Here is a 14,239-nt window from a genome sequence, read left to right on the forward strand (position 1 = left end):
TTGCCTTGCTTTAGGTTGCGGAATTCCTCACACTTGCTCTCAACAACACTCTGAGGAATGTGGTGAGCTTTGAAGTCTTGACGGAATTCATCCCAGGTAATCACACGGCCTCCTCTAGAATCTTTGTATTGCTGAAACCATTCTGCAGCTTGGTCTTTGAGTTGGAATGAGGCAAACTTGACAAAGTCCTCAGGCCTGACGTTGCTGCACTCGAAATGCTTGCAGATATCCATGAGCCAATCATCATCTGTTGCCTCGACACAGTTACTGAAGGTCTTTGGCTGGTTAGCGAGGAACTGGTTGAGTGTAGCAAACTGATTCTGATTGTTTCCATGGCCTTGGTTGCGCTCTTGCAAAATTTGCATGATCAGCTGCGTGTTTGCACTAGTAGCGGCCATCACAGCTTGCCATGCCTCCGGAGGTGGAGGTGGTGGTGGCGGTTCAGGATTCTGACGCGTTGGAGGAGCCATCCTGAAGAGGGTGACATCCGTTAGCATCTTGACAGACATATATTCAAGTTGAATCAAATGGATCGAAATTGCAACATATAGTTTGAACATCCGAACAAAATGAATGAATGCATTCCAATAGAAATGGTCACACTTCCATAAATTAAGAAGGCATTTAGAAAGAGGTAGAAGAATAAAACAACAAGGTACGGACAAGAACAAATACTTGGTGAGGATTACCCAATCACAAACCAAATATTTGCAGAAGAAATACTAGAGCTACAAGAATTCCCACCTATGGAACTCCCGAACCTTTCCGGTTATGCAATCAGGTGTTGGGGATACAGGGGAAGCATAATATCTCACCCAAAGCTAGCAAATCCTACATCCATCTGTATCCATCCTTCAACACATAACCAAGAAACCTTCGGAAATCATTTACCTCAACCTTCGAAAAGCATCCGTTATACGAGTTATGGCAATACTCCCGAACTCCTGCCCCAGTACTGGGTGGCGTCGAGGTTATCTCACCAACAACTGCATAAAAGAGATTTTCGATGTCGGCGAAACTCAGGTATTCCAGAATTGCAATGATAAAATTGTGACGACAACACCTCGGAGCTCAACTCCCCGGGACACTGCCACAACCCCTAAATGTCAGGAGGCACCAAGAACAATGTTCTCGTCACAAAACCATCGGAACGATTCCAAGATACCCGCGTGATCCTAAATTTTTTTAGTGAAATTTGAGAAGAGAAGAGTCAAAACTCTACGTCAGGATGCCTCACCAGAGCGACGAAGGGACCGAGGAGTAAAAAGAATCATATTCTCCGATAGATATAATCCTAAATAACTCAATTTTTTTTTCAAGACTCAACAACGCCAGCGATTCGATCAAGCAGGGGACTCCTAAGGTCGGGGAAGGCTCTGATTACCAACTTGTAACGCCCTTGATGTGGCTATATCTCCCACGTGTCGAAGCACGACTTAGAGGCATAACCGCATTGAAAGCAATGTCACAAGTGAGGTAATCTTCACAACAACCCATGTAATACATAAGGGAAAGAGATACATAGTTGGCTTATAATCACCACGTCACACAATGCATAAGTAAGTCATTGCATTCATCCAGTTACACTCAAGGTCCGACTACGGAACCAAAATAAAGATAATCCCCAAATGCAACATAGTCCCCGATCGCCCCAACTGGCCACCACTACTGATCGTCTGGAAAGGAGACGTAGTATTGTCCTGAGTCCTCATCGAACTCCCACTTAAGCTCAGTTGAATCTCCTAGAGCGGTATCATCGGTCCCTGGATCTGGTTTTGGAAGTAATTGTGAGTCACGGGGACTCAGCAAACTCACACCCTCACGATCAAGACTATTTAAGCATATATGGTGGCTAACATACGCAAATGAGAGCGAGAAGAGGAGGCAAAGGCACGGTCGATGAACTATGATTAAGAAGTGATCCTAGAACAACCTACGTTCAAGCATAACTCAAGACCGTGTTCTCTTCCCGGACTCCGCCGAAAAAGACCATCACGGCCACACACTCACTTGATTCATTTTAATTAAGTTAAGTTTCAGGTTATCTACAACCGGACATTAACAAATTCCCATCTGCCCATAACCGCGGGCACAGCTTTCGAAAGATCAAATCCATGCAGGGGTGTCCCAACTTAGCCCATCACAAGCTCTCACGGTCAACGAAGGATATTCCTTCTCCCAAGACAATCCGATCAGACTCGGAATCCAAGTTACAAGACATCTCGACAATGGTAAAACAAGTCCAGCAAAGCCGCCCGAATGTGCCGACAAATTCCGATAGGAGCTGCACATATCTTGTTCTCAGGGCACACTCAGATAGGTCAAGCTACGAGTAAAACCAACCCTCGAGTTACCCCGAGGTGGCCCCACAGGCTTCCCATTTTGGACCAACACTCAGAGGAGCACTGGCCCGGGGGGGGGTTAAATAAAGATGACCCTTGAGCTCCGGAAACCCAAGGGAAAAAGAGGCTAGGTGGCGAATGGTAAAACCAAGGTTGGGCATTGCCGGAGGAGTTTTATTCGAGGCGAACTGTCAAGGGGTTCCCATTATAACCCAACCGTGTAAGGAACGCAAAATCAAGGAACATAACACCGATATGACGGAAAGCTAGGGCGGCAAGAGTGGAACAAAACACCAGGCATAAGGCCGAGCCTTCCACCCTTTATCAAGTATATAGGTGCATTAAAATAGACAAGATATAATAATGATATCCCAACAATAAACATGTTCCAACAAGGAACAAACTCCAATCTTCACCTGCAACTAGCAACACTATAAGAGGGGCTGAGCAAAGCGGTAACATAGCCAAACAACGGTTTGCTAGGACAAGTTGGGTTAGAGGTTTGACATGGCAATATGGGAGGCATGATAAGCAAGTGATAGGTATCGTAGCATAGGCATAGCAAAAGAGCGAGCATCTATCAAGCAAAGATAGAAGTGATTTCGAGGGTATGGTCATCTTGCCTGCAAAGTTCTCCGAGTTGACGTTAGCTTGATCCTCGTAAGCGTACTAAACGGGCTCCTCGATCACGTACTCGTCTCCCGGCTCTACCCAAGCAAGAACAACAAGCAAAGGGAGAACAATCAACCACGTGCAATGCACAAACAACATGATGCAAGATATGGCATGATATGCGGGATGCGATATGCGATGCATATGCAAGATTCGGAAAGAAATGATTGAACCTGGCCTCATCTTGTAAAAACAAGAGTGCCAATGGAAAGAGGAGTTGATTTCGGTCGAAATCGATATAAAGATCACCGGAATCGGATGCACGGTTTGCAAATGGCAAGCAAAACAAATATGGCACGGGTCTGCGATTAACATCAGGAGGCCATCTAAATGCTTCAAGAACAACATGCTACATCACTCTAACATGACAAGAAAATACATGGTAGGGATCCACTCAAGATGCTTGACAAAAGATGAACACTGAGCTACGGCTAAATCGCTCAATAGCAGGTCCAAACAAGCATGGAAAAAGTGCAAAAGATAACAGGTTACAGACTTAGTGAAAATAACAACATGTCAGGAATTTAACATCAGGAAGCAATGTTTAGAGCAATATAACTACATGCTACAGGAACATACCATGGCAAAGCAAGGCATGGCATGAAGCTACTCAAAGCATACAACAAAAGTCCCTTACTGACCATAAGACAAAAGGGATCAGAAAATACAATGGCAACCATGTGAACATAGCAATTAACGTTAACAGATTCAGACTTAGTAGAAAACTGGAACATGGCAAAACAGATATCAAGTAGTCATGTTTACGAGCTCGATGCACTCACTACAAGGCATTGCATGACAAACTAAGCATACACCCAGCAAGTAGACATGGCATAGAAGCTAGACATGGCAAGATCAACAACATAGCATGCATGGATCAACCACAACAAGCTCGGCAAAAATGCTTAACATGTAAACATTCTGCTAGGAACATTTTATAGAAAAAGTAGAGCTCGATTGAGTCAAGCTAGGGTGCTCCATAATGCAAACAAATACATGGATGGATAGAGCACCACAATATCTACAAAACATCCTTACTGATCTTGCTCAGAAGGGGCACGGATCACTCGGTAGCAACAAGAACACATGGCATAAAAATAATGACAGGGCAAAGACTTAGAATATTTCTAAGTCCCTAAAATCAGCAACATTAAGTGAGCTACTTTGCATGCTTGTGCTAGTCACCACAGAGATCACAAAAATACATGGCATACACCCCTGTAAAGATGGCATGGCATACTTAAAAACTCATGTAGAGCTCAAGATCATAGAATGCACACATCAATCATGGAAAAAATGACAAATATCCAATTACTTATATGAAACTGAAACTAACAGAAACTAGCACTCTTCCAACAGCATTTAGGGCATCAAGATGAGCTCAAATGAATATGATGCAATGAGATGAAATGAAGTACTCGTCGAGACGAACATGTATGCAAATGCGATGCACATGATGACATGATATGAGATGCATGAAAAAGACAAAAACACACGAAGACAAAAACCCGACAACGAGGAAATAACATAACTTAGTGCCCAAAATGGCAAGAGTTGGAATACAAATATGGCAGGTTACAAACGGGGTGTTACACGTTTGTTGGGAGGCAACCCAATTTTATTTTTGTTCCTTGCTTTTTGCTCCTGTTTAGTAATAAATAATTCATTATCCTCTGTTTAGATGTGGTATTATGTGTTTAATTACTGTTTGTTCCAAGTAGAACTGTTGGGAGGACTTGGGGAAAGTCTTGTTGATCTTGCTGTAAAAAACAGAAACTTTAGCGCTCACGAGAATTTCTGCCATTTTTACTGGAGAGAGTGCTATTTAGTTAATTCTTTTTGAAGATGATTAATAGACAAATTACTCACGTCCAGCAATTTATTTTAGAATTTTTGGCATTCCAGAAGTTTGCGTTAGCTACATATTACTACAGACTGTTCTGTTTTTTACAGATTCTGTTTTTCATGTGTTGTTTGCTTATTTTGATGAATCTATTTCTAGTAAAATAGTTTATAAACCATAGAGAAGTTGGAATACAGTAGGTTGAACACCAATATAAATAAAGAATGAGTTCATTACAGTACCTTGCAGTGGTGTTTTGTTTTCTTTCGCTAACGGAGCTTACGAGTTTTCTGTTAAGTTTTGTGTTGTGAAGTTTTCAAGTTTTGGGTAAAGATTCGATGGAATATGGAATAAGGAGTGGCAAGAGCCTAAGCTTGGGGATGCCCAAGGCACCCCAAGGTAATATTCAAGGACAACCAAGAGACTAAGCTTGGGGATGCCCCGGAAGGCATCCCCTCTTTCGTCTTCGTTCATCGGTAACTTTACTTGGAGCTATATTTTTATTTACCACATGATATGTGTTTTGCTTGGAGCGTCATTTTATCTTATTTTGTTTTGCTTGCTGTTTGAATAAAATACCAAGATCTGAAATTCTTAAATCTTAGAGAGTCTTCACATAGTTGCATAATTATTCGACTACTCATTGATCTTCACTTATATCTTTCAGAGTGGTTTGTCATTTGCTCTAGTACTTCACTTATATCCTTTTAGAGCACGGTGGTGGTTTTATAGAAATAGATGATCTCTCATGCTTCACTTATATTATTTTGAAATCCCTAAATAGAATGGTAATTTGCTTTGGTTATGAATTTAGTCCTAATATGATGGGTATCCAAGATGGGTATAATAAAAACTTTCATATAAAGTGCATTGAATACTAAGAGAAGTTTGATACTTGATGATTGTTTTGAGATATGGAGATAGTGATATCAAAGTTGTGCTAGTTGAGTAGTTGTGAATTTGAGGAATACTTGTGTTGAGGTTTGCAAGTCCCGTAGCATGCACGTATGGTAAACGTGGTGTAACAAATTTGAAACATGAGGTGTTATTTGATTGTCTTCCTTATGAGTGGTGGTCGGGGACGAGCGATGGTCTTTTCCTACCAATCTACCCCCCTTAGGAGCATGTGCATAATGCTTGGTTTTTGATGACTTGTAGATTTTTGCAATAAGTATGTGAGTTCTTTATGACTAATGTTGAGTCCATGGATTATACACACTCTTACCCCTCCATCATTGCTAGCCTCTTCGGTACCGTGCATTGCCCTTTCTCACATTGAGAGTTGGTGCAAACTTCGCCAGTGCATCCAAACCCCGTGATATGATACACTCTTTCACACATAAACCTCCTTATATCTTCCTCAAAACAGACACCATACCTACCTATTATGGCATTTCCATAGCCATTCCAAGATATATTGCCATGCAACTTTCCACCATTTCGTTTATCATGACACATTCATCATTGTCATATTGCTTAGCATGATCATGTAGTTGAAATAGTATTTGTGCCAAAGCCACCATTCATAATTCTTTCATACATGTCACTCTTGGTTCATTGCATAACCCGGTACACCACCGGAGGCATTCATATGGAGTCATCTTTTGTTCTAGTATCGAGTTGTAATCATTGAGTTGTAAATAAATAGAAGTGTGATGATCATCATTTTCTAGAGCATTGTCCCAAGTGAGGAAAAAAAGAAAGGCCATAAAAAAAGAGAGAAGGCCCAAAAAAAGAGAAAGACCATAAAAAAAGAGAAGGCCCAAAAAATGATAGAAAAAGAGAGAAGGGACAATGTTACTATCCTTTGCCACACTTGTGCCTCAAAGTAGCACCATAATCTTCATGATAGAGAGTCTTTTGTTTTGTCACTTTCATATAGTGGGAAATTTTCATTACAGAACTTGGCTTGTATATTCCAACAATGGACCTCCTCAAGTTCCCTAGGTCTTCGTGAGCAAGCAAGTTGGATGCACACCCACTTAGTTTCTTTTGTTGAGCTTTCATACATTTATAGCTCTAGTGCATCTGTTGCATGGCAATCCCTACTCCTTGCATTAACATCAATCGGTGGGCATCTCCATAGCCCATTGATTAGCCTCGTTGATGTGAGACTTTCTCCTTTTTTTGTCTTCTCCACATAACCCCCATCATCATATTCTATTCCACCCATAGTGCTATGTCCATGGCTCGCCCTCATATATTGCGTGAAAGTTCATAGGTTTGTGATTACTAAAGTATGAAACAATTGCGTGGCTTGTCATCGGGGTTGTGCATGATGAGAGCATTCTTGTGTGACGAAAATGGAGCATGACTAAACTATATGATTTTGTAAGGATGAACTTTGTTTGGCCATGTTATTTTGAGAAGACATGATTGCTTAGTTAGTATGCTTGAAGTATTATTATTTTCATGTCAATATTAAACTTTTGTCTTGAATCTTATGGATCTGAATATTCTTGCTACAATAAAGAGAAATACATGATGAATATGTTAGGTAGCATTCCACATCAAAAATTCAGTTTTTATCATTTACCTACTCGAGGACGAGCAGGAATTAAGCTTGGGGATGCTGATACGTCTTCAACGTATCTATAATTTTTGATTGTTCCATGCTATTATATTATCAACCTTGGATGTTTTATATGCATTTATATGCTATTTTATATGATTTTTGGGACTAACCTATTAACCCAGAGCCCAGTGCCAGTTTCTGTTTTTACCTTGTTTTAGAGTATCGCAGAAAAGGAAAATCAAACGGAGTCCAATTGACCTGAGACTTGACGGAACTTATTTTTGGAAGGCAAGCAACCCGGGAGACATGGAGTCCATGTAAGGGAAGCAATGAGGAAGCCACGAGGCAGGGGGGCGCGCCCACCCCCTGGGCACGCCCTCCACCCTCGTGGGCCCCTCGTGGCTCCCCTCACGTACTTCTTCCGCCTATATATCTCCATATACCCTAAAACGATCGGGGAGCACAATAGATCGGGAGTTCCGCCACCAGAAGCCTCCGTAGCCACCGAAAACCAATCTAGACCCGTTCCAGCACCCTGCTAGAGGGGGCAATCACTCTCCGGTGGCCATCTTCATCATCCCGGTGCTCTCCATGACGAGGAGAGAGTAGTTCTTCCTCGGGGCTGAGGGTATGTACCAGTAGCTATGTGTTTGATCTCTCTCTCTCTCTCGTGTTCTTGAGGTGGCACGATCTTGATGTATCGCGAGCTTTGCTATTATAGTTGGATCTTATGATGTTTTCTCCCCCACTACTCTCTTGTAATGGATTGAGTTTCCCCTTTGAAGTTATCTTATAGGATTGAGTCTTTAAAGATTTGAGAACACTTGATGTATGTCTTGCTGTGCGTATATGTGGTGACAATGGGATATCACGTGATTCACTTGATGTATGTTTTGGTGATCAACTTGCGGGTTCCGCCCATGAACCTATGCATATGGGTTGGCACACGTTTTCGTCGTGATTCTCCGGTAGAAACTTTGGGGCACTCATTGAGGTTCTATGTGTTGGTTGAATAGATGAATCTGAGATTGTGTGATGCTTATCGTATAATCATACCCATGGATACTTGAGGTGACATTGGAGTATCTAAGTGACATTAGGGTTTTGGTTGATTTGTGTCTTAAGGTGTTATTCTAGTACGAACTCTAGGGCTGTTTGTGACACTTATAGGAATAGCCCAACGGATTGATTGGAAAGAATAACTTTGAGGTGGTTTCATACCCTACCATAATCTCTTCGTTCGTTCTCCGCTATTATTGACTTTGGAGTGACTCTTTGTTGCATGTTGAGGGATAGTTATGTGATCCAATTATGTTATTATTGTTGAGAGAACTTGCACTAGTGAAAGTATGAACCCTAGGCCTTGTTTCAACGCATTGCAATACCATTTGTGCTCACTTTCATCATTAGTTACCTTGCTGTTTTTATATTTTCAGATTACAAAAACCTATATCTACCATCCATATACCACTTGTATCACCATCTCTTCGCCGAACTAGTGCACCTTTACAATTTACCATTGTATTGGGTGTGTTGGGGACACAAGAGACACTTTGTTATTTGGTTGCAGGGTTGCTTGAGAGAGACCATCTTCATCCTACGCCTCCTACAGATTGATAAACCTTAGGTCATCCACTTGAGGGAAATTTGCTACTGTCCTACAAACCTCTGCACTTGGAGGCCCAACAACGTCTACAAGAAGAAGGTTGTGTAGTAGACATCACTGATGCATACGACGCAGAACGCCCATACTATGCCCACGTGATGGTTAGGGCTATTAGGCCAGAGGCCCCTCGAATCAAATATCCAAATCGTAGTGGATTAGGAGCGCGCGGTAATGAGCAGAGACTCACGATCGATGTGACCCCATCGCCCCGTCTCGAGGACTTGCGGCAAGGGCTAAGAATGCCCGGCCACGTCTCGTAATTATCTCGCGGGCACCTTCCAGGTCAACCCGACTCCACATCACTCGCAATTAAGCTCGCGCGGGTACCCCTCAGGGCCGACCCGTCTTTAGTAACATGGTTCGGTGTAAAGTCATAGTAACCATGTGTCTAACACCAAGGGGAACCCTGAGGAATCACCCTCGATGGAATTCCACTTGATATTATCGTCAAGGTGAACAAAGGAGGAATCACCCTCGATGGAATTCCACCCGATGTTATCGTCAAGGTGAATGAAGGAGGAATCACCCTCGAGGTCCACTCTTGAGGAGTTGCACGACAGTGTTGTTATCGGGAGTGGAGAAGGAGGAATCACCCTCGATGACCATAACCGATGAACTAACCTACAAGGTTAACATCAGAAGTGTTGATGAGGTATCACCTCGGCACTCGATAGTAACCCAGTAGTGTCGAGAAACTAAGGGGAAGGTGATGTGCGGTGCCGGGGCCTGGTCTTTGATCCCGTTGATCTGGTCTTCTGATAATCAAGCGGGGCATTCGGGACAAAGTGGGGGTCTCTGATGGGTCTCTACCTAGCCTATACTAAACAGTTTAGGATAAGCAGGTAGGTAACAACAGCAGGTTACAATACAGGCTATGCAGCAGAAATAGGATAAAAGTAGTAGCAGCAGATTCTAATGCAAACATAAGGGAGATAGAGTAAGCGATATCGGTATGCTCAAAAGGGGGGTGCTTGCCTGGAAGCTCTGCTGCAAAGGAACGGTCGTCAGTGACGTAGTTGATCATAGGGGTATCGGCAGCGGTCTCGGGGTCTACCGGAAAAAAGTAATGGAGGGGGGACAGAATAAATAACAAATCAATCAAAGCATCACAAAGCATAACATGGCAATACGTGGTGCTAGGGGTGAGCTAACGTAGTACTAGGAACTACTGGCGAAGGGGGGAAACATCCGGGAAAGTATTCCAGTTATTTTGCGTTTTTAGATAGACGGACCAGAGGGGAAAAGTTGCATGTTCACTATGCTAGGGACGTGTAGCAGACGAACGGGCTGCGTATTTGGATTCGTCAGAGTTACGGTTCTGAGCAACTTTCATGTACAAAGTTTTTTATCGGCATTATGGTTTATTTTCTATTAATTTTCAAAGCTTTAAAATCATTTTCTAAATTTCTGGAATTGTGTAATACGAGTTTGACCAAGTCAAAACGGCTAGTCAAATAGTGAAGGGGTGGCCCACATGTCATAGGATAAATCTAAACAAATAAATAAATCTAACTTTTTAAAGGGGGCCTACATGTCTGTAATGCCCCGAGACCGATGCTCCCATTGCCTTCTTTATTTTAGTTGTTGTCGTTTGTTTATTGTATTTGTTGCATTATCATAATTTTGCATATTTCATTCCGATGTATTTATGCCATGATCATGATGAGTGCCATTGCCATATTTTTTTATTGTATCATGTTCATCTTTTATTATGTTGCATTCTGCCATTTCATTTTGTTGCTTTGAGTCTCTTGTCATATTGCTTTTGGTCATTCATGTTGTTGCCATGAGCATCATGTGCATTGCACTCATCCTTATGTTACATGTTACTTTCATGTTGTGTGTGCATCAGCCCTTCCTATCTCTCTCTCAAGCCATGCCCATGCATCATCACCTTCTTCTTCCTCTTCTTTTACTTATTTATGCAAGTGAGTTCTTCCCTGCCCCCATTAATGTCCATTCTTTTCCTATGAATATTAGCTCATGCTAAGACCCACTCATCCAAATTTCAACTCATTTGGATGCGCTTTGGTTGGATTTTGGATTTAAATAAGTTGGATTCAATTCCAAACTTGTTTAAATTTATTGTCTCTAAAATTGCCAAAGTATTTTATTCCATGTTTACATATTTCCAGGACTCCATAGATATTTCTATATCTATCAAATTCCATTCCTTCCCTTCTATTCTTTTCTTCCAGGTATTTTCTGTTCTGGAAAATTGAAAAGGAAGACAAAAGGGAGAGGGAATTTCCAGCGGCCCAGCTATTTTTTCCTACTTGTTCCTCTCATTTTCACTGCGCCGGCCCAATCCAAGTCCTTTTCACCATAGCGTTTTGCCTGACACTGTTCTTCTTATCCTCACAGTGAAAAATAGAGCACACACCGCACATGGCCACTATGGGCAGAGAGCTACACGTCGACCCTCCGAGTCCTATTTAAACCCCCCTCGGCGTCCGAGCCGTTCCCCTAGGGTTTCTCTTCCGCGCCACCCCACAGTGATCCTCCCCTTTCCCCTTTCCATCTATTCTACACCTTACCCGAGCGGGACCGAGGCCACAAGCAAGTCACCGACGCACCCTCCGACGAGCGCCAGTGAAGAGAGTGTGTCCAGGAGCTTCGCCAAGTTCATCTTCGTCCCCTACGTCCTCTGCATCGCCGTGGGACGCCAAGATGCCGACGCCCACTTGCACTTCTTCTTCCTCGGGTGAGGGCTGAAGGAAATATGCCCTAGAGGCAATAATAAAGTTATTATTTATTTCCTTATATCATGATAAATGTTTATTATTCATGCTAGAATTGTATTAACTAGAAACTCAGTACATGTGTGAATACATAGACAGACAGAGTGTCACTAGTATGCCTCTACTTGACTAGCTCATTGAATCAAAGATGGTTAAGTTTCCTAGCCATAGAGATGAGTTGTCATTTGATTAATGGGATCACATCATTAGAGAATGATGTGATTGTAACATCCCAAATTTTCAATTTGGAATGTTATACATTAGGTCATCATGCATATCATATTTTATTTTGCTTTTGATTTTGATCCTAGAAAATCCTAAGCAACTCAAGGACCCACAGAGAGAGTTGGGGATTTCGTTATTTACATATTTGAGTTTTCTCAAATTATGTAAACAGGATCATTTGATTTTATTTATTTTATCATCACTTATTTCTATTACAAAAATATGAGAGAGGGAATAAAATGACTTTCCCAAAATATAGAAATATTGAGGATTTAATAAAAAATCAAATAAGTTTTATTTCGGAGTTTTTCGGTATTTTATTTGAATTTATGAAAAATGCGCGTTTTTCAAAGTTGTAGTTTGGGCCCAAATAAATGTTCACTTTTTCAGGCTTGATTTTAGAAGCCTGGTAAAATTTATTTCGTGAATTTTGGTGTCCGTTTAGTATTTCTTTTTATTTTTCTTCCGAGCGGAATTATAAAAAAAACGCGGAACCGACTATGGGCCGTACTCGGCCAGGACACCGCCGGCCGAGGCCTTTATAAGCCGCCGCCCCGGGGCCCGAGAGAGCCCAGCCGCCAGCCCCGAAACCCTAACCCTAGCGCGCCCCAGCCGCCGCCCCAGCCGCCGCCGCCGCCAGCCGCCGCCGCCGCCCCGCCGCTGATCCGCCGGAGCCACGCGTCGCCCGAGGTTCGCCGCCATCAAAATCCGTGCCGTTTAAAAAAAAATTTCTGTTCGTCGTTTTTCTTTTTCGTCGGATTTTCCGCGGTTATTTTCTGATCGCGATTTCTGATCCGATTTTCGTTTTAGTATAACTTCTCGCTCGTTTATCGGAATCAGGCGATTCAAGCGCCTGGAGTTTCGTCTCGAAAGCCTCTTTCCGAATAACCAACTTAAACAAGTTTTTGCTACTGTAAAATTTGCCTTAGATCCAGATTACTAGAACGAAGTTGTTTTCTTTCGCCGTTTGATTTCTTTTGCTTCGTTCGATTTGATTCTTTTGCAAACCAGGGTTCTTAAGTTGAACTTTCTGGTTAGATCTTCTATTTGAGTTTTACCCATGCATTAGATGAGTACTTATTGTATTCTTGTTTGTTTGTCTGCGATAGAATACCCGGAGTGCGCCGCCTGTTACTTCGAATCTCTAGGTTTCGCGGATCATCAGCAAGGCAAGTAACACTTTGATCATACCCTTTTCTACAACCCAGTTTTATTGCATTAGATCAATCCTCACACATTGCATGATTAGGATCTAATTAAATTGTGGGGTGGGAAGTAGATGAGGTAGTACCTATTACCTGTTTATTATCAAACCTTTGGGAGTTACTTCTACGTTTACTTATTATGCCATGCTATGCTAGTAGACATGGATTGGGTGAGTGATATCCATGACAGATGTGAGATTGTTAATTAAGGGTTTATCTAAGGTGGCAACCTAAACACACATCTGGGTGGATTGAGGCACCTGGGTATCCCAGGACTTGCCTGTTTTTCTTTTGGACCGTCTACCCGATCGTAAGGTGCTAGCGCTTCTGAAAGACTATGTCTCGGTCATCCGTTTCTCAAACACCATGTAGTGCGAGAAATCCAACGGAGGCGATCGAGTCTTGTGGGGAAAAGTGCGCAAACCTCTGCAGAGTGTAACAAACTAATCATGGTTAGCCGTGTCCCCGGTTATGGACATCTTGAGTATCTAGTACCTGGATTATCATGTGAATCTCAACATGTTACTCTAAAATTAATTTTGTTGGGTTTTAATGATGTTATTTAATTGGGATTGAGAATGCTGTCAACCATTCTCAATGTTTAACAACCACCATGATAGTAATTAAATTTATTCCTTTGAAGTAGGGAAAAATTGGCTTTACGCAAAAACTGTAACCATAGAGCTTTCCACCAGCCAAATATGCATATAGTATAGCTGTTGCATTCCATTACTCTCTATGTGTTACCTTGCCAGCATATTCCATGTGCTGACCCGTTTTCGGGCTGCAACGTTAATGTTGCAGACTTTTCAGACGACGAGTAAGGAGTTTTAGGTTGTGGTTCTATACTCAGTGATGCCGTTGGAGTTGATGGACTCACTTCTCTTCCAAGCCTTCCGCTGTTATCGTTATTAGATGGCCTTAAGCCATATTTATTGTAATAAGTTCTCTTTTGAGACACTCGATGTAATAAGTGTGTGATTGCTACTCTGATATAAATCCTTCGAGTACTGTGTGGTGTCAGCATTAC

Source organism: Triticum urartu, chromosome 6 (genome assembly GCF_003073215.2).
Source record: "Triticum urartu cultivar G1812 chromosome 6, Tu2.1, whole genome shotgun sequence".
Classification (NCBI taxonomy): domain Eukaryota; kingdom Viridiplantae; phylum Streptophyta; class Magnoliopsida; order Poales; family Poaceae; genus Triticum; species Triticum urartu.